Consider the following 20677-nt stretch of genomic DNA (forward strand, 5'->3'; position numbering starts at 1 on the left):
ACCTGGATGCAATAAGGGGTTGGTGCTACCCTCCAAGCCGATAAGTTGCCTGTTCTGTCCGTCCCTTGAGCTTGGAGTGTGATCTTTGCAGAAATACCAGCAAGAAAATACTGGGAGATACCTCTCTCCAGCTCTTACATCTCTGCACTCAGGGCTGCTGGGGAGTGCAGATGGGCTGCCAGTTGGCCTTGGGCAGAATAACTGAGGGACAGGTACATCTGGTTGGAAAGAGAGATGAACTAGGCTTTTTTTGAATCCTTCTCCACACTTTGAGAGCCCTTTGAGCTCACTTCAAAGGCAGATAGGTTGACCTGAAACACACAAAGAGCCGTCTTGTTGAAACAAGAAATGTTCTGCTCCTGTAAATCTTAGAGATGGACCTGAATCTGTCCTGATTCTGGGGGTGAATATGTCTCTCTCCTTGTGCTGGGGGGAGGAAAGCACCCTCTAGTTATCAAAAAGTTTTCTGAGCATTGTGTCAGTCTCCCCACAGACAAGAACACTGGTAAAAGTGGCAGCTGCAAAACTAGAAACTGGATCTCTAGAAACTCAGGAATGCCTTAAAACAGGGGTTCTGATTTGTCCTTGCTGGACAACGAATTCCTGCCCCCGGAGCATACTTCTGGTTGCTTTTCAGAGTCTTTGTCCTTAACCAGATTCTGTACATTATGTGACCGATGAACAATCTTTTCTCTCTTTCTGCAGTAAAGTCTCCTTCTTCAACTTATTAACTCTCTCCCGGCTGAGGGATGCTGGGTGTTGCCCAAATTGGGCTAACCTTCAGATGATGTTACTAAGGTTGTCCCCACGCACTTCCTCCCCAGGCCCCTGCAATCGTCCACACACCCTGCATCTCTGGCTGGTGCCTGGTGTGATGGGGAATCAACATCAACAGTTGTCTTCTAAGGGTGTCCTCCGTGTGACGGGTACCTTGGTGTTTCTGAGCTACAGCGGGGTGAGGCCAAAAGCAGTTCTCTGTGAGGACGTTTGTGTAGGTCAACAAGCCAGGTGAGGCATTCCCAGCTTCCCACATGCACACGTGAAGGTGCCTAGAATGTGCCTACTTCCATCCCTTACCAGCTCTGCCAAAAATACCCCTGAAGGGTCAGCAACAGTTCCTAGGCAGGGGAAACATCCCAAAACCTCTTGGGGAGGAAGAAGGAACTGGCCTCCTGGTTCTGCTGCTGTAACTGTTCTTTAGGCCATTTGTCTTTGTCCTGATGCTCAGGTCACAACCCATGTTAGGGTTAGGAGATAAGTATGTAGTATCAGATTTTATCTGTCTGGTAAGTGTGATGCAGACGGGAATACAAAAGAGCAGAAATCGTGCCTAGTGACTATTTTGCACCAGTGTTTAACAGCTACAGGACTTGCTGCACTATGAACAAAACTTGCTGATGGCAGCTTATCTACCGCTGAATGTCAGTAGGTGTTGACAGGAGAGCCATGGGGGTCCTCTGCAGCACCTCCAGAAGAGGCTATTATGTGGGATGAAGTGTGCAGAATTTGTCTAGCAGGCTAATGTTGTGACTGGGAGTGCAAGTGGGGAGACTGGTCATGATACATGAACAGTACCGGATTTGCTCTCAAGAAAGTGACAAGAGAAGGAAGCACCACGCACCGTGTGCTCTTGGAGGTGGTAGGAGCAATTTTTAATTATCCTTTCCCAAAGATCCTTTGGGGTAAACTATATTCACCCACAAAAGTCTTCTTAGCATAGAGGTCAGCATTGATGATCTCAGCGAAGTGCTTAGCAGTGTCCTGTGCCTTCCCTTGTAATGGAGCTGCTGATGCATATCAAGTGATAAGAGATTTGTTGTGGTTTCCTCAATGCTCCAAGAGTCCTGTTCTAACATGGAAGTTAGACACATCACTTCTGCCGTAGAGAAAGTCCTGTTATCATTTGATAACATGCTGCTGAGCACTGTAGGTTGGAGGAAAATAGGAAACAACACAATAGTTGCTAACCAGAATGGGAAAAGCACTGGGATTACTGGAGGATCTATGGAAAAGGCTATGGGCTGCTCCAGTGCAAGAGGTGCTGGTATCCCACAGTGGAGGGGAGATGTGTGAATGAAGGCAGCATAGGGAGCTGGATTGGAGAGGACACCTGAAACACCTAGTTGTTGACAAAACAGAGGCTGCAAGAAGTTGATGGAAGTAGGATGAAGGAGGCAGTTCCAAGGGGAAAAAAAAAAATTGGGTGGGGCAGAAATGCTGGCCAGGCTGATATCTGCCACTTGATAGCACTTGCCAAAATGCAAATAATTTGTCTGTTCTAAAGATCTGCCAGGGGATACCTCAGCTACCTGGCGTCGGGGGGTTAATGCCCCTACCTCCTTTCCTCTATTGCTCCATAGAGATGAGGAGCTGGCACACGACTAAGGGAGAAAAGAAACTTGCTGTGTACCTTGGAGCAGTAGGATTTGCCAGCTTGCCTCTGACTGCCCTGCCCAGCCCTGAGATCCAGCTCAGCCAAGCTCCTGTTTGACTTCAGCAGATGTTGCCTGTGGGCTTTGTAGAGGTGCGCAGGGATAATCAAGATTTGGTTTCTGTTTGCTGGCTAATTTGAGTCCCTGCTGTGAGATTTGGACCTTTCTGAGGATTCTATATTAGCTTTAATGATTAAAAAATTATTTCAATTCTTAGTGAAGAAGATGCATGATCTATCACTGAAGCCGCTTAGCAACAGGACTCATTAAGACACGTATTAGTACAGAAAGATACCCTTGCCCCAGCGTCCTCTTGGAATGGCTATCCACTCATCTAAACAAGATAAAGGTCTTTGCTGGCCTCCTCCGAGGCCAGAGGATAAAGCACTCAACTGTGAAACAAGATTTCTTGGTTCTTTTTCTGGCTTCAACTATGCGTAAGTACGTGGATCCCGGCAAATCATTTCACCTGCTTCAGTGCCTCAGTTCCCCCACAGGTAAGATAAGCACAACAATGTATAAGCACTCTGGGGAAATGACTTTCAAGTGCCTAAGCTCATTAGAGAAAAAAACAACCCTTGCGGTGAATAAAAAGTGTCTCAGCCCCTTGACAGTAGCTTACACTAACCACGCGGTTTGCATTGCCCTCCTGAAGCCCGGCACACAGTTAGCTAATTATAGGTGAGAGAAAAAATTTTCTCCTAGCCCCTTACCACCTAATTGGTAGCCAAGTAGAGATGTTAAAACCTTGTTATCTGTCTCAAAAGAATTAATTTTAGGCAAAGCCTGGCAAAGTATTTCTGGTTATCCTTCAAGGAGAAAGAGGGCCTGCCAGTTCTGGGGCAGGATCTAATTTCACTCACAGGAACACTGTTAAAGACTATGTCTGAGAGGAGAACTTGGTGGTTTTTTATTCCCAGAATCATTCATTGAACCACTCAGGCAGCCCCATCCTCCTTATGAGGAGAAACTGAGTCAGGGAGGAGGAAGCGGGTATAAAAGGAAACATTTTGGTCCACAGTGTAAGAGCTGAGGCATTCCTGGCTCTTGGGCTTGCACAAGGGACATTGAACTTCATACCTGAACGCACAAGCCTTGGGCAGACCTTAGTGTGGGGTGGGGGTAAGGGATGCGCAGGCAAAAGGAAGGTGAGGGAAGAAAAATGGGTGTGGGTGAGATATTAAGATGTGACTGAAACTGGTTCCTGAGAAAACGAGAGGGAACAGGAGAAGGGCTGAGGTTAATAGAGATGGGAGAGCGGGAGAAAGGAGAGGAGGAATGAACAAGGGTGAGGGAGCAGGAGACCAAATGGGACAGCAAGCAGGAGGCACAGTCAAAGCATCTGAGCTCTCTCTGAAGAGATTGCCTATTTTGCTTCTGCCTTTTTTCTGTGTGATCTTGCCTTAAAATTGCAGGAATGTGGCAGCACAGCACTGGCGCTCTGATTTATTAATTCCATCCCATCCCACCAGCCCATAAAACAAAAGCATCTGTGTTTGCTCAAGAGGAGCACATGAAGGGCCTCATTCACGTCAGAGGTGGAGAGGGAAGCTGGCAGATACAGGAAAGTCATCGGCGCCTCCTTCCTTTTCACCTTTGTGTGGGTCTGGGCTGGGGGAAGGGCCGTGGGAGGGAAGGATCCAGAGGATGGATGGGGTATCAGGAGGGAGAAAGCTAAGATCACTCTGGCAATCCGCGCGGGAGAAAGTGGATGGGAGGCAGGACCAAATGAACACGCTAGGCTGGACCACCTAGCATTAAGGAAGGCACCCCAGAAATGCAGAGAGGAGAAGATCCCTTGCTGCCACCCGGGCTTGCCCAGCACTGGCCTCTGAGGTGGCACTTTGTGCAGTTTTGCCCCGATGAACGGCAGTCCTATTGCTGTGGTCACAGCCAGGGCTTTCAGGGAGCCTAGCACTGTTGCCTGACCTGTAGCTATGGTCATAACCATAACAGTAAATTAAATCTGCCAGTCGTTGGAGAAATATCCCCTTACAGCCGTTTTTTAGCATGGTTTTGGAATGAGGAAGGCTCAGGGTGAGATGAATATTAACTATCCTACTTTTAACGACTGGGACACAAAGAGGGAAAGGAGCCAGCAACCCCTGCTCCTGCCAGGCAAGGATCAACTGTGCTGTTTCTAGCAAGGGGTACTGTGATTCTGTGATTCTGTACTGGGAGACTTCTGTCAGACACAGAGAGCCTTGCTAAAGCTGCATCTCTACCCCTGCCCTCAGAGACAGTGTCTTCAGGAGCCAGGCTGCCCTGCGACACCACACGGGGAGCATCACCTCAGGGGAAGCAGGGCCTGCAAGCTACTGCTGCCCACCCGGTCCTTGGCTTTTTCTCCAAGTTCTCCCACACAAGGGCTGCCTAGGAGCAATCCTGCTTCGCTAGCAAAACGCAGTTCCCATGTGCCCTGTACTCCCACACACAAACCCACTGTGAACTTAGAGAACGAGACAACATTGCTGCTCTAAAATCTTTTATCCAGAGCCGAGATTGTCTGACTGCTAACCCTGTTCAGCTCCCAAGTAATCCCAGCACTTTGCTTGGTTAGAGGCTGGCTGTACTGGGAATAAATACCCTTGCTCTCATTGCCAAGGGGTAGCATCTAAAGAATAGGGCAATACCGTTCTCTTTTGTAATGCAGCATTATTCATAACCCAGCACCACAGAAAGTTGCCAGGATGCTGGCAGTCTATGAAAATCAAGAGCATAGGCAGGGGAAGCGCCACTGGACCAGCTCAAATCTCATCAGAACTTAACCTGAACCCGCTCCAGCTGACAAAGGCCAAACCTTTGAGAGCTAAGTGTCAAAACACAGGCTGGAAACCAGAATTTTTTTGCTTCTGCATGGAAATGAAAATATAACCCAGTGATCTGCATTTGAGCGTGTCTGTCTCCTTTTGTCCTTTGTCTCTTACATTGATCAATGTTGTGGGTTTCAGAAGGTACAAGAAATCCTGCACTAGACAATTGTGAGAGGTTGAAGCCTGAAGATTTAGATCTATTTCAAATGGACTGTCCTGTCCAGTGATGAATGATCGACTATCCATCAAAATGGATGCCGCACCAGCGGCATCTTGTAGCAGCGAGTTCCATATGTGACTACGCACAGCATGGGAAAATACTTTTATCATCAAATTGCTACCTTTCACATTTTCCTGAACACAATCCAGTTCCTCTGCTAAGAAAAGCCATGTAGGGAGGCATTCATTCTCCCTGTTCCACATTGCTGATAGCTTTGGTTTTCACCCTGATGTCCCTCCTCGTTTGTCTCCCTGAGCTAACTGGTCCCATCCTAACAAATCTCTCTATGTGTATCAAGCATTTGTGGGATTACCTGCTCAGAGGAGGGACGAACGGCAAGTGAAATCTAAAGGTCCCTGTGCTGGAGCTGCGGATCCCAGCTCTGTGTCACAGCCCTGGGAAGCCGTGTCTCCCGAGGAAACTTAGCTCACATTTTACAAATCTGAGGAATTTTCAGAGTGCAATGTTTTTATCTCAGGGAGAAGGATCTCAGAGAGCCCCCTGCACTGTGCGGCGGAGGAAGCCAACAAGGCAGTTGATTGAACACTTGGGAATGTTGGCAAAGTAGATAAATTTGAGCTCTTAAGGAAAGACCGTCGGGAGCACTAATGTCACATGAGAGTGAGCTAGAAGAGACTTCAAGCTCTTAATTATGAGCTCGCACAGCTTAGAACAGCATGAAAGGATGAGGCACCGACGTTTTATAAGTGTGCTGGTCGCAGGTCAGGGTGTAGTTTGAAGACATGCCCCAACCTGGAGGAATGGGTGGGCTCTGACCAGTGTCCCTTTCGAAGAGCTGGCTGTAGGCAGTCGTGCCTGTGCCTGAGAGGAGGGCGACGATAGCCACAGGTCTCACCCACGTGCTGTATTTATTAGTCTTTCGTGGTACCGGTAGGTTTTAAATCTCAGTCCTGTTAGGCTGAGCTGCTTCCCAGCAAGTGCTTCTCAGAAATGCAGGGGCCTTGTCTGGGAGACAGACGATCTGGGGCTGTCTCAGCTCTGACGCTATCAGCTGCAGTGTCTCCCTTGCAAAGTGGGGGTAGTCATCCTGACAAACAGCTCTGTATGTGGGCAGGGAGTGCTCTTAATCACGTATGTGGAGTACTTTGAGATCTCGGGATGGGAAAGCGGCGTGGACAAGCATAATGCTTATTATTAGACAGAAATGCCAGAAGCAAAAAGGGCAGAGCGATTCTAGACTTCTCCAGGGCCCTCCAGGTGTGTGGGACCTGACTTCCAGTCTAGCTTATTACTATCTTTTTAGGCTTCTTTTATTAGGAACAATTAAATATAAGGAGGAAGGGGACAGATATCATCTTTCCTGTGTACATCCTGCAGAATAATTGCAGAGCTTTCCCAGAGCAATTTTACATGCTCAGTAAAGGGCATCTTTGGAGCCTATCAAATATCTCATCCCTTGTAGGCTTATATATGAAGGCTTGCAGCATACATCAGGAGATCTCTCTGTTGCTCCCAAACGTTGCCCTGCTGGAATAGGAAAGACAACTGGGAGTGCTGAAGAGCAGGAGGAAGAAAAGGCCGTGGAGGAAGCTCCGGGAGGTGGATGGGGTTGTGGGGTAGCTCCTCACGGCTGGGATGGCAACATTGCCTCCCGAGGCACCGGTGGGAAGCCAGAGGTGACTGTACCTGCAGCACCAGCAGGCACAGCACCCGAGGGAGAGGGGCAGTGGGGGTTTGAGCTATGAAGGCTCTGAGAAACAGGGGCATGTGCAGGGCAGGCAGTAACTCTGGGGAAGAGGGGAGAAAAGCCATCCGAGGGTACGGCTGGAGTGAATCCACTCCAGGCTCCTGCCAGCAAGCTGCCTGCTAGGTACCACTTTGCTCTCAGACACTAAGGACATCTCCTGGTCTGCTGCTGAAGCAGAGGGAAGTTCCCTGCCAGAAAGCACCTCTACTGATGCTTCACAGGCAAGAAGAAAGGATGCTGGGCATACGGGAGATAGATACAGCCTTGAGCTGTACAGTACCACCTTGCACACTCCACAGGGAAGATACTATTAGAGGACACTAATCACAAAGACGTCCCCAAACCATGGAAAGAATGTGAATTTAAGGGCTGTACGTTGTAGAAGTATATTCTCGCTTGCATACATTTAGCTGCTCTATAGCTCTGCACAGCTCCCTAGGCAACAGTGTTCCCAAATGACACCGTAAAACAGCCCAAAGGTGCGGGAGCCTCCCTTATTAAAAATCTTTGCCATGGGAGAAAGTGTCCTCAGTCCAACTGCTTTACTCTCCATCCCGTGGCTGCTAAGTGTCTTGCAAGTCAGGCTGAGGCCCATCACTCTAAAGGTGGCTGCATCTCAGCTGTGCTCTGTGTCAGCCGATTGAGTTGCTTTGGGATTGCAAGGTTGCCTAAATGGTTTATCAATTATTGTAATTATTATTATTACTACTACACTGAAAATGTCAAAGATGCCAAGAGCTTTAATTTGATCTCATCCGATTCCTGAAATACCCAATACTACGCGTTGGCTGCTCAGCGCATCTGCCTCCGTACATTAACTGCCCTGCGGGGCCTTAATTCAGTGCAGACTGAAGTGCGCTGAAAGCGATATTGAAGTCGCTCCCGGGAGGGCGGGAAGGGGAGGAATCATGGCCACTGGGCTCCTGGCCTCACACCAGGCCGGCACAGCGTGTGCTTGGCCGCCGGCGCTCACATACGCTCTGTGTCCCAGGCGTGCCTGCTAACAGATAGCTTCCAGGAAATCATGGAGCAGGTACCGACCGAAAGTGATCCCAGCCCCACATCCTGCTTCAAGGCACAGAGAGAAGGGGACTGGCGGCACACTTGGCTGCAAACAGATGTGACAGGCTGTCACACGCAGCTCGGACAATGCCCCCCTCCTGCCCTGTAACCCTCTCTATTACCTGAGACTGATCTGCCCATCATCTCCTACCAAGGTGCCTCATTTCGGAGTAACGATGGCCTCCCTTCTGTGAGGATCCTGTCCTGCTGTGTCTGTGCACTCACTCCCAACTCGCCACCAGGCCCCTGGTCCCAGCCCTCTCTGAGGCTGCTTGGTGGGCCAGGGTTGGCAAGGCATGAACCTCACCATCCATTTTTCCCTTTTGCACCAGACAAGATTTAAGCCTGAGCAGAGGTGGGTGATCAGACTCGTGTGTGAAGCCGCTGTGCCCTGCTACACTCTCCACATAGGTGCCTTGCACAAGGAGGCCTCCTCTGGGTTCAGGAAAGGAGCTGAAAGCACCTGCAGAGGCTGCATTGTTCATGCTCCCCTGCTCCTCGCTCAGCTGTGCAGGCTTCAAGTTGCCGGACGGGTATTAATTGCTTGTCATTATTGCTCACTACGGTGGTGCTTGGTGCTGCCCCGCTGATCCAAATGCCCCTTCTCCCAAGCGTGCACAGAAATTGCCCCTCGGATGGTTTGCCTAAGGAGTTACGGAGGAACCAGCTGCTTCTCTCTGGATTTCCAGCACCTGAAGGTTTTTTCCGCCTCTCATGCATTAGCTGCTGAGCCTACCCCTCCTCTCCCCTGGCCCTGGGCTGGATGGGCGAGTGGCAGGAGCAGGAGGGTGAAAAAGAGTACTTTCCAACTCACCTAGGAACATCCACCCCAAACTCTGCTCCAGAAAACCAGCAAGTGCATCCCTTGGCAGGGGCGAAAAGGGGCTGAGTCCTATCCCAGCCCTCCTGCTCTTGCCCTCTCCCAGTTCACCTTTCCAGAGCTCCTCACGGGGATGCCAGCTCGGGGGTCTGTTCCCGCCGGGGGTGCGTGTACCCCGGCACAAACCCCGCTGCCATCTGTGCCTTCAGCTTCCCCGGTACCTGTCACGAAGAGGGCCAGTAAAACCTCCCGTGGGCAGCGGGGTGCCGGGGACCCGCGTTTGGGTAACCTGGCCGGAGATCCCGGCGGCGCTGACTCGGCCGCTGCTGCGGCCGCGGATGGACCGGCACCAGGACTGGGGGCATCTCCCCACAGCTGGAAAATTCCAGTCTGGGAGTGGGATGTTGCTCCTCTGGAAGGTGCCCGGGCCTGGGGAGTGTGCAAGGACAGGGGCTCCCCGTGAAGCTCGCAGCCGGTTGGGGCGCTGAGCACGGATGAAGTTTGGGGACCCGGCTGCTGGTGGCGGGGCAGCCTACCCCTCCCAGCGCCAAGCCCTGGGCACCCGAGGTGGACGGCAAGGTCACCCCTGCATCCCCGGCGCTCCCCCCGACATCCCCAACCCCAAAACCCCGGTGTGCCCGGGGAGGGGAGGGTGGCTGTTCCCGCTTACCTGGCGAGATGCGCCGGTCAGGGCGGAGATGCCGGGGGCTGCCGGGGGAGCATCGCCCGCCGCCGGGCGGAGGGGTGTCCTCCGTGCGCGGTGGGACCGGGACCGGGACCGGGACAGGGACCGGGACCGGGACCGGCCCGTCGGCGCTGCCGGTGGCTGGCGGCGACCGCCTTCAGACGGCGCCGGCGATGCGGTTACGCGCGGCGCGGAGCCGATTTAAGGCCACCCTGTGCCGGGGGGTGGGGGGAGCGCCCAGGGCCGCCCGCAGCCGGCTCCTGCGCGCCGCGCATCCCGCGGGGGCCACCTTAAGCGGGGAAGGGGCGACGAGCGGAGCCGGCGAGAAGACGACCCGAGCCGGGGCTGGGAGGCAGAGGCAAAGGAGGAGGAGGAAGAGGGGTGGGGGGGAGGAAGAAGGCGAGCGGGGCCGGGCACCGCCGCAGCGCTGCCCCCCCGCCGGCCGGGAGCGCCGCGCCGCCCAATGCGGGGCCGGGGTCGGCGGCCGGGCAGGGCCCCTGTCCCTCGAAGGGGGAGGTTTCCCTTGCCCGGGCCCGGCCGGTGCTCGCCCCGCTGAAGGTGGGGTGGGATGGACGGTGGGGTTTTTTTTTTGTGTCCGTCCCGGGGGGCTGGTTTTGCTGCTGGCCGGCTGCTGGGTCGATTTCTCGGTCCCCGCTGAGGCTCCAGCTGATCCAAGCAGGAGCCACCCACCACTGCTATGGACCATGAGGACTGGCGAACAATAAGGAGACCTATGGAGCACGGCCTGAAGCCGGGGGCCACAACGCTTCTGGGCTTCAGTATCCCCTATCGCTGCTGTATGCCTCAGTTTCCCTTCTAGCTCTGAGGTCGGCATGGAGCGTTGGTGCAGCCACTTCCCACCGCAGCGGCTGCTGGGTGATTCCTTGTGTTGGCCACATGAGCAGCCATGGCCAACGCTTTGTCCAGCAGCCTCTACCCAGGAGCAGGGCACGTGGGAGCAGAAGACGTGCCTGCTTTGTTTTTCCCCTGCCTGCCTCCCTTATGAACGGTGTCTCCTGGCCGTAAAGTCACCATGCTGCTTGAAGGGGTGTGTGTGAAGCAACTCTTCAACCTCTCAACTGCAGCTGAATGCAGAGGGCAGAAGGAGAAGTGAGTTAGGGCTGTCACCCCTCAGCCCTGTTCTAGGAGACCTCTCTCCAGCCTTCTCCTCCTCACATAGGGCTGGGCAGCACGTGTCTGTCCCCTGCTTGCTCTCCTGAGGCTGCCACATCCCAGGAGTTTCTCCTGACGAGGTTGCCACAGCTTTCAGCAAACCATGAGGCACAGAAGGCAGCACAGTGCCAGGCTCAGGTGGGGACTTGTTGATCAAGTTTGGCTTCAGGTAACAAAGGTCCTGCTGTGGGATGCACTAAGCATGGCAAAATGTTTTGAAAGCCTTGGCTGGAAAGCGCTCTTGGAGAAGAACAAGAGAAGTCTGTCTTCTCCAGTTAGCTGGCAGGTCTCGTCCACGTTTCTGGAGCAGATATTGCTGAAAACACCTCAGATAGAAAGACATCAGGTGACATTTTACAGCCCAAATGACATTTACAAAGTGCAACACAGAGGCGAACCCAACACGGGCAAAGCAGCAGGTGTGTGCGTGCCAGTGCCTTCGCTCACCTGCTTCTCCCCTTGCCAAAGGGATGCTCGGAGCTGGACGTGTTCAGCCCCTGGCAGGACCTGCTGCCACACTCACCGCTGCCGTGCTCATGGCTGTGTCAACCCACTAGCTGTGTCCTCACGCACCTCTCCCTTGGCCAGCATGGGGCATGAATTGCTGCTCACCTTCACCAAGTGTGTTGAAGGCTGGCAGTATCCTGCCCTGGCATCCCAGGCTGCCCTCACTAGGAGGAAGCCATCCATGCATCCATCCACCCATCCACGCACCCAGCGATCCTCAGTGTTGAAGGCATAAAGTCCTCAGGTTGTACACTCGGTCCAGAAGAGTCTTGCGTGCTCAGGGATGAAAGCCAGCGTGTGGGTGTCAGGAAATGGTGAGACGCTTCCCTGCAGATGGCTCAGCAGAAGCTTGAATTAATCTTGTACTACTGGCAAAAGTGTTACCCTGCTCTAAGAATTAGCTAGTTGGAGGGCGCCAGCTCCACAGCACCTTGATTTTAGGCAAACCCGCGCCAAAGAAATTGATTACCTCCCCCTGCAAGTCGCTGAGTCTCTCGGTATCCCCACGGATTGGGCAGAAGGCAGAGCCATTATCCTCCTTCTGTGGTTGGGGAAGGGACACAGGAAATTCTGCCTGGACATAAAGAAAGACTTCCTTAGTTTGAGGGTGGCAGAGCACTGGCACAGGCTGCCCAGAGAGGCTGTGAAGTCTCCTTCTCTGGAGATATTCAAAACCCACCTGGATGTGTTCCTGTCCAACCTGCTCCAGGTGAACCTGCTTTGGAGGCGGGGGGGTTGGACTAGATGATCTCCAAAGGTCCTTTCGAACTCCTATCATTCTGCGACCCTGTGTGGAGGAGATAATTGACTGATTATTAGCCACAGACATCTTGTGCGGGCAGTGAGTTGGTCCTGAGTCTTGGGTGAACACCCTAAGCCCGGGACCTCTCTAGGAGAAGTTGGTTAAGAAGGACTTTGGATCCTGGGGATCTCTCCCGAGTGCAAAGGCAAGAGGAAGAGATTGGATGCAAGACTGCTGGCAACTCTGGAAACAAAAACCACTCAGGCTTTGCTTATTCATGCTCCAGGCTCTCCCTTTTTCTGTCCACAACCTTTGACATGGCTGTTCCACTGCTACACACAGAGCCTCAGTTCAGGCAGTGCAACCCGTGGTTCGACTGGAGGGGCTGAGGGTCAGCACTGCAGGAATATTCTCCCCCAGACCTGGTCTGAGCTGGCTCCTGGCACAAGGAGCACACTTCTGAACTGCAACTCGGGTCTGGGGAAGGTGAGTCTGTGCAGGGCCATTTCTCTTGGCCAGAGCAACCAGAATAGATTTATTGGAGGGGACTGGGGTATCCAGTGTGCCATAACCTTCCTTATCCCTCCTGAAAGCACTGCCTGGGGCAGCCTGTGTTCCCAGCCACGTGGAAGTTGAGCTGCTGCACTGGTAAGACCTTCCTCCTTCCACTGCCACCACGGCTGTGTCCAGCCCAGACAAATGCAGCAATCTGCACGCCAGTGCTCCGGGTGGCAGCTCTCCCCCAGCACGCTGTGCCTTCCTAGGCCATCTGCCCCTCTGTCTGCCCCACACTTCCTCTGATGAAAGTACAACATGATGTGAGAAGCTCCGTGAAATCTCCGTCCTGAGGTCACCACAAAGCTAAGCTCCTTCCCAGGCGGTGAGTGCTTTGAGATCCTGGAAGAGATGCTGGTGGAGAGGGTTGCTGTTGCAATCTGTACGCAATTTATTCCTGCAGTTTGCTTTTCTTGCTTTTTCACTGCCGTGCCCTAAGGGGCCTGATGCTGTGTCAGCCTTGAGGCAGACCCACAGACCACATCCCTGAGTTTTGCAGCGGTAAGTCGGAGGAGAGGAAACGCTGTGGGAAACGCTCACTGACTCACGCTGGAAAGGAGCGAGCTGTGCCTCAGCGCTGTGAGCCTCCCGAGGTCTTACTCCATCTGGGCTGAGTGGCTGCAGCTGCTCCTCGCTCTCCTGGCTCCCCGCTCCTGCTGCTGCTCCTACGAGCAATGCCTGGCACCGCGGGCGTCTGAGGCACCTTCTAGGACTGGGGGAGCGATTTGTTCGTCCTTCCCACCCTCCCTTTTGCCAAGGGATTTGGCTACAGGGCAGCAGGGACCTTGATGGTGTCCTCTGCTGTGGGCAGGTGTGCGATGCGGTGCTGTGGGTACCCGTCTGTTGGCAGCTGCGCTAAGAACGTGCCTCTTCATTGCACCCAAAGCAGGGGAGAAGCAAGCAGAGCCGTTGCTGGTTCTCGGCTGGCGTGGTGTATTTCACAAACAAAAGGTGAGGAAGAGCTGCCAGCAGCCCTGGAGGAAGGGCAGAGAGAGGTTGTAGGGGTGGGAGGGAAACCTACTGAAAAGGTCAGTCAAGAGTCATGCCCACAGCCGAGGCGGCCCGTCCAGCATTGCTGGGGAGTGGCACCCCACCGCCTCTGCAAACACCGAACTCAAAACACAGCAGGGGCTAAAGTGAGTGAAGCCTTCCCTGTGAGCTGCGGAGGTGGCACCCCCTTTCTGCTGGCAGTGGGGGTGAGCCCTGGAGAAGACAAGCGGTTCCCTCAAAGTCAGCCCTGAAATCCGTGCCTGAGGGAGGCGATGAGACCCCGGTGGTCTTGCCTGCCAAGCCCCGATCATATTTTCAGAGAGCCTGTTGAGCTATCTTCTGCCTAGCCCCACTTCTGTCCCAAGGACAGACTCCTTTCCCCCCCGAAACTCCTTTTCCTCACAGCCTTCTGGATGTGGTGAAGGAGTGACGGCAGGAGGCGGGAAAGGGGGGTCAGGTGCATCTCTCCCAAGGTCCAAAGCTGCGGCAACACCTCTCTCGTCGTTGTAAATCTGCCTCAGAAGATGTGTGACAGAACGAGCAGTCCTTGATCTAAAACCTGCCATCCTTTGAAGAGCCTGTGCTTCAGCGAAGCAGCCGGCAATTGCTGCCTGAAGAAAGCTGAAAAGCCGCTCTGCAAGCTCTGCAGTTTCGTTTCTCTCCCCCTTGAAGCACCAGAACCGTACACTAATCAAGCTATTTCTGCTACAAGCTGGGGAGGAAAGAAAGAGATTGTTAGTGTTATTGCTATTTTTAAATACTTTGCAGGCTCTTGAATAGGATGATGATGGGGGCCGTGTAAGGACCCAGACAGGGACAGATTGATGTGTGGTAAACGCATCTGTTATTCTTCAACTGGGAGGCAGCTCTTTCGGCAGCGCAACTCCAAAGGTGCGGCAAGGAGCCGCTGCGAGGGCTCGGCTCACAGCCTCCGACGAGGCTTCGGTCGTCCTTACCCATCTGTGTGGTGCCGTTACTGCGGAGGGGCTCCGAGCTTGCAAAAAAACCCTGGGAATCATCTTACAGTTATGCAGCGTGTGTAAGGGTGGCTGTGTGCATGCTCCGGAGCCTTCGCGCTCCTTCTGCGTGGGTTAAGCAATTGCCTGCTGCTGCACGTACCTTCCACCTGAGGGATGGGGTCTATCCCTGAAAAGTGAGAGAGAGCCTGAGCGACAGCCTTTTCCAGGTCCTACAGAACTAAATCACTCCTGCCCACCAGCCAAAGAAGTGCAGCGCAGAAGAGAAGTCTCAAGGTTGAGTCTCACCCCAACAGCATGGAATATTCCCATGTGATGAGGGGAGAACAGGGTGGGAGCGGGGAGATGAGAAGGTGCCTTGTACTGATGGAGAAGTTTAAAGAAACCCAAGCTCAGGTGACAAATTCAGATTGAATTCGGGTGAGAAATGTGAAGATACACAGCCGTTACCCGAAGGCAGCCAGCCCTTCTGGTCTCCCCGAACTATTGAGCTGTTTGGGCAAGGGCTCCGTATGTACCTGGGGGATGGCACTTCAGCATCCCACCCCTCAGGAAAGGTTTTGCAGAGGGAAAAGATGTATTTACCTTTTTAATCGATTTATGAGCCATCCTTTAATGTTGAGCAGAGAGTTATATCCTGACGGTTGATTTCTATAGGATGGCTTAAAAAAAAAAAAAAAGTCACTCTTAAAATGTCAGCTTTAAGAATAATTTCTATGCCATTCTGTCAGTCTTATTTTTGTTAAATTCGATAAGACTTCTCCATAAAGGTAAGTAACTGCTTTTATAAGAAACTACTTCTTAAGTGAGCTATCAGTTGAAAGCATGGGCCGGATCCTCCGTGGCATTACATCAAATTGACGCAGGTGTAGCTTTTGAAAGCATTGCTGTACGGACCCCGATCTCACCGAGGAGATGCTGCCACTCGATACACGCCGACCAGAGCAGATCTCTCTGCTCCACCATTCCTAACAGCCAATATTAATCTCGCATCCAGAAGGATGCGGAGGGCCCTGCTTTCCACAGCCACTGTTCTGACAGCAATGTCAAGTCCTCCTTTTTCCAAAAGCAGATCATGACACGTCCTTTGTCTGTTCCCTTTGGGAGGCGGAGGGAGGCTGGGCGTGGAGAACAGAGGGCAGTTGTCACCCAGCTCCTCAGCTATATGAGAAAGTGGCTTCTGTTTCCGAGCTTCTCTCCGCTCCACGTCTTTCATCAACATCGAATTAAACAAGACTTTCTTTTGTACGAGGGGAATGAATGTTCCACGTAAGGGTCAAACAGCACAGCCTGCACAGGCTGGAACCTGCTTCACACAGTATGGGCTTGTCCCGGAGACACACAATCACCGTCAGTTGTACATGCCCCCAAGGCTGGCTCCCCTCCTGGCACTGGACACATGGGGGCAGAGTCCATACATCCAGGCGGGGAAGGAGGCAAATGCCAGGGCAGTGCGGTCCTCTGCAACATCCAGTGCTGCATCTGTGCAGCATCTAGTGGCTGAGCGGGGCTTTTCTGCGCTTGGTCCCCCTCCCCTCCCCGCCTCGCTGGGTTAGCGCTTGGATGTGAACCTCAGCGTGCCAGCAGTGTGCTGGAGTCGCAGATGAGAAGTCCTGTAGAAGACCTGCTCTTAGAGGTCGGATGGAAAATTTCTCTTGATGTGGAGGTGTTCTGATCTGGGTAACAGCTCCACTTGTGATTTTTGGTCTTTAAATGAGAGGCAGACATGAATCCCTGTGGATTCTCTGAGTCGGTCACATGTATCCTCCAACATGAAGAGATCTCACAAATGTGGCAGGAGGTTTTGATCACCCTCTGCTACAACAGAATCTGCCTCCTGCTGTGGGTTATAGACACACAGAAAGATGCATGCTGGTCTTTGCTGGTGTGCACTTAGATGTTTGTTCATCCAGTCTTGTTGTGTATATGGGTCCTTCTGACTATGCCAACTACTGACACCAGCCTTGCGAGGCTGGGTAGCTGAGCCTGGGCAGAGTCTTCCCTCATGGGAGGTCTGAATCTGTTGATGAGAGAGCGTCATTTGTCAGGGCAGAGAAGTACATGGTGTGCAGTTTGCTTTGCAACGTGGTTTCTCTAAGCCTGCAATCTCTCCCTCAATGTGAACAACCTCCACCACTCCAGTGTAATCCTGCTTAGGTTTCTGCTTGGGAGATAGCTTGGGCATTACTCCTTCAGTGCATTTAACATTCCTTATTTGCTTTCTGGACATCTCCTGAGCAGTGTTCAGGACAAGGTGATTGCAGCTGAGTGGCATGGCAAAAAAAAAGAGCCGGATGCCAAGACATGCTGTTTCCATGTCAATCAGCAGTGAAGAAGTGTGTGTCCATGGGCAAAACTGGGGCTTGGACAGGACAACAGGCTGCAAATGTAAGGGTTTGCGGAAGTACTAAGGACTGCATTATCGCTATATTGTGCTACACCAGCAAATGGAAAGGCCACCGTGGTGGGCTTTTTGTTAAAGGCATCTCAGCCTTTAAGCTGTCACTTTTGAGTGCTTGTAATGCATGGCCAGCTAAGTAATTTTCGAAGCGCTCTTTCCAGCCTGAAACAGAGCATCACAAAGTGGTGTTGGGACAATGTGACACAACAATGCCATAGAGGGCTCAGAAAGCCTTCAGACCCCTGGACAGCCCTCTGCATGTGTTATATTCATGCTGATGGGCTGTCTTTAAGAACAAGAGGCAGTCCGACCCAACCTGAAACATGTGGAAATACTTTCTGTGCAAAGAAATGGGATGAGCTCATGAGCACCGATATGGAATTCCCTTCCTCTCCATCCTCCTCCATCTGTTGACCTTATCTCAGCGCTGAAGAGGCCACTCTGCGTGGGCGACTCAAACGGCAATTCAGACTTTGGGCTTGTTTGGCTCTCAGCACCTCGCCCACACAAATCCTGCCAATAGTCATTATTGTGATGCCTTCAGAGCTACTTACAGTGAGAAATATTGGGGGAAAAATGATGGATGTAACGTAATGTACTGACACCACTTGCACCTTGTATCCCCTCCTTATTTCAGTCTCATCCGTGATGAAAGGCCTGCTTGTTATTTTTGTGCCTCCAATCTCAGAATCAGCCAAGGATCAGGCCAGGGACATGAAGTAAGCATGAATGTACATAGGCTCCATGTATGTGTGCACACATGTATGTCTGTACATGGATGTGTGCGCACACCAATACTGCACACCACTGCTGCTCAGCAAGTCAAGTTGATGTTAACTCCTCAAACAAGCCATGGTTCATCCTTCACCCGTCCTTCCAGGCCATATTTTGTCAGGCAGGATTAATCTTGTCAATAGGGCATCTATATGTGATGTTGATCTATGTAATACTCTCCGTAGGAAAAAGAGTACACATTTACTTTTGTATCCTTTAAGACTTGAATATACTGGGAAGTTGAGTACTGTGGCAATAGAATAACAGTTATTGCTCTAGCTTTGTTATTTTAACTCCCTCATGTACATAATCTATTCTGGAATAAGAGTAATTACTCCAAAGTAAGAGAATGCTTTTATTCTAGAACAGCATTTCCCTGAGGATGAATTATACTAAAAGCAGAGAATGAACTAGTTTTTCCTGCCTTACCAAACTTCAGGATGCAAAAATTGCTTTCTGATCTGCACCAGAAGGAAAATCAGATTCTTTTGAGATTTTTCAGGGAAAATAATTCAAGAGAGGTCAGGAAGAGCTCCTTAGCAGCATGCTGATCAGAGTGTCTGTTATGGGTGAAGGATCCACAATTTGAGGTCCCTTGGCTATCTGATTTATGGATGCATGTTTACCTGGAAATCCAGCTTGTAAAGAAATGTCCTGAAAACACTTCATTGGAATAAGTGTGTGTTCTGACTCTTATTGTCTCTCTCTCTTTTTTTTTTTTTTTTAGTTGAAATCTGCTTGTCCTTGAGAAAAGTTTCATCTTTGATAAAAACAGTTGCTATTTTCCAATGAAACACTGGTTTGTTAAAAAATTCATGACCAGCCTTAGTAGTATTAGCATAGATTTAATGGTATAATTATCTAACTCTAGTTATGCTGGTCAGTTCCCTGGGGTCCCAAAGCTCTAAGCTCATTTTTTGTGTGTGCGTGTAAGCTCAAATGATAATGCAAGTCAAGTAATCCTCTCCCCGAAACGACAGCATCTCATCTCTTCCCTGAAACTACCCTTGCTAGCAGTGCTCGGCAGCACCTGCACCATCCCACCCCTGGCCCCCTCCTGCCCTGCAGCCCCCTGCCCTGCCCTCCCCGGGCTCCCCACCCATGCTAACTTCTTTTGTAACGTGGGATCCTCCTGAGGTTTCAGCGGCAATTTCCAATATGCAAAATATCCATCCGTTGCAGGGCCTTACCGCCCTCCCTGGCTCTCCGTTTGCAGCATCGCTGGCACCCAGGACGGCTCTCAGGCTGGTGACCTTGAAGGAGCGAGCTCTGCTATCTCTGCACCAGCCGGCCTGCCCGCCAGCTTGCCTTTGCCTTCCCACTGCATCCCCCCCCACCACACTCCGCAGGCACGCTTTGAGCTTGTTGTAGCATCTGCTGCCCTCTCATTTGGAGTCTCGCAGTGAATTGCTGCTGCCCTCAGCTAACTGTCAGTATTTATCATGACATCCCATTAGCACGACCCACACTAATGACTGTGAAAGATGCATCTATTTCCATTTTCTAAAGGGCTTCCGCTGGCTGAAATCCAGCCGCAGGGTGAGGCTGGGGAGGGTAGCAGGGGGACAAATCTTCATGTTGACAGAGCAAAGCGCACACATCATTACCAAGGGCTCTTCTCTCTCGCGGCTGGGCAGCTGTCAGGGGGGAGTGAGGAATTTCTCTCTTGGCAGCTCTGCGCTCAGTGAGGGCACCGCAAGGTGTGAGCCGGCTGGGGGAGATGGGGGAATCGCCTGCCTTTTGCCATCTGCACGGACAGGGCGGCTTTCCAGCTGACCAGACGGCAATTACCCAAAGCTGCCACTTCTCTCCGAAGCGTGTGTTAAGAGTTAAATCTGCAGCCGCAGGCCCAGCGTGGAAGAGCCAGGAGGTCGGATGCAAAAAGTTAGTTGGCAGCCCCTCGGGAAGGGGGTGTATGTGGTGGGGAGAGGGTGAAGGATTGGGGGACCATGATGCAGTGTCTCCCTACCCTACATAGCTCTCAGCCCACCCCAGATGTGCAGGTCCCTGCTTCTGGGGTCTATGTGTCTGTGGCCCCACTTTGATTTTTCCTCCCTAAATGGCCCTCAGTAAGGGAGGATTCACTTCTCCCAGGCATTCAGCATCCTTTCCCCACTCCTCTCCAACACCACCTTAATCCAAATTCTGTTTGTGTCCCTTTCATCTGACTGAATGGGACTTTGCTGCCAAGGAACTGAGCAGCTTGACTAACACTCTTGTCTGGAGAGAGGAAGTGGGTCCATGGGAAATACTTGTAGCTCCTGCTGTGCTGTGTTGTTCTAGGTAGAGATAAGTCATCTCTGTTCCAATGGGACCAGAAAATGAGGGTTTTGAGAAATCAGGTTTGTATTCTGAGCCACACATCGATCTCTTGCAGCAACCCTAGTGGATGTTTTGGTTGAGGTGAAGGTAGAAGAGCGTATGGCAGGTGGAAACCCAGCGCAATCAAATGTGGTGGCACTGTTCCCTTCTCAGGACCTGACACCATTTTCTCCTTGCCCCTCTCACATCCTGGCTCCAAAAACTCCCACCCACTGCTGACCCAGATCACTCTGTGTTTCACAGCACAGAGGCCACCATACAAGTGAAACAAAGCAGAGAGAGCTTCCATCTTTGTCCACAGGAAACTTTTCCATGACCCAGTGCAACTTTGGCCATGTAACTTTCCTGACACCAAGTTGGAAATACCCTCTTTTGCTCCTACTTATGCCAGCTTGTCTCCCCTGTCTCCTTAGCAGTCTTGCCCTTTAGCTATTGATGAATAGCTGTGTTCCCTTTCGGTCATCTATTATCCCACAGATATAGATTTAACTTCTGT

General features: G+C 51.9%; 1 protein-coding gene across 3 annotated transcripts in view; it reads right to left on the reverse strand.

The window, feature by feature from the left end:
- LOC141746197 (galactosylgalactosylxylosylprotein 3-beta-glucuronosyltransferase 1-like) overlaps positions 1-9935 on the reverse strand; it is a 30841-nt gene extending 20906 nt beyond the window's left edge. The window contains exon 1 of one of the 3 annotated variants that reach the window (XM_074594238.1): positions 9726-9935. The gene's annotated coding sequence lies outside the window, so the exon portion shown is untranslated. The remainder of the gene's footprint in view (positions 1-9725) is intronic. The other 2 variants (XM_074594247.1, XM_074594255.1) reach the window with 2 other exon arrangements.
- Positions 9936-20677: the final 10742 nt, after the last annotated feature.

Source organism: Larus michahellis, chromosome 1 (assembly GCF_964199755.1).
Source record: "Larus michahellis chromosome 1, bLarMic1.1, whole genome shotgun sequence".
Lineage (NCBI taxonomy): Eukaryota > Metazoa > Chordata > Aves > Charadriiformes > Laridae > Larus > Larus michahellis.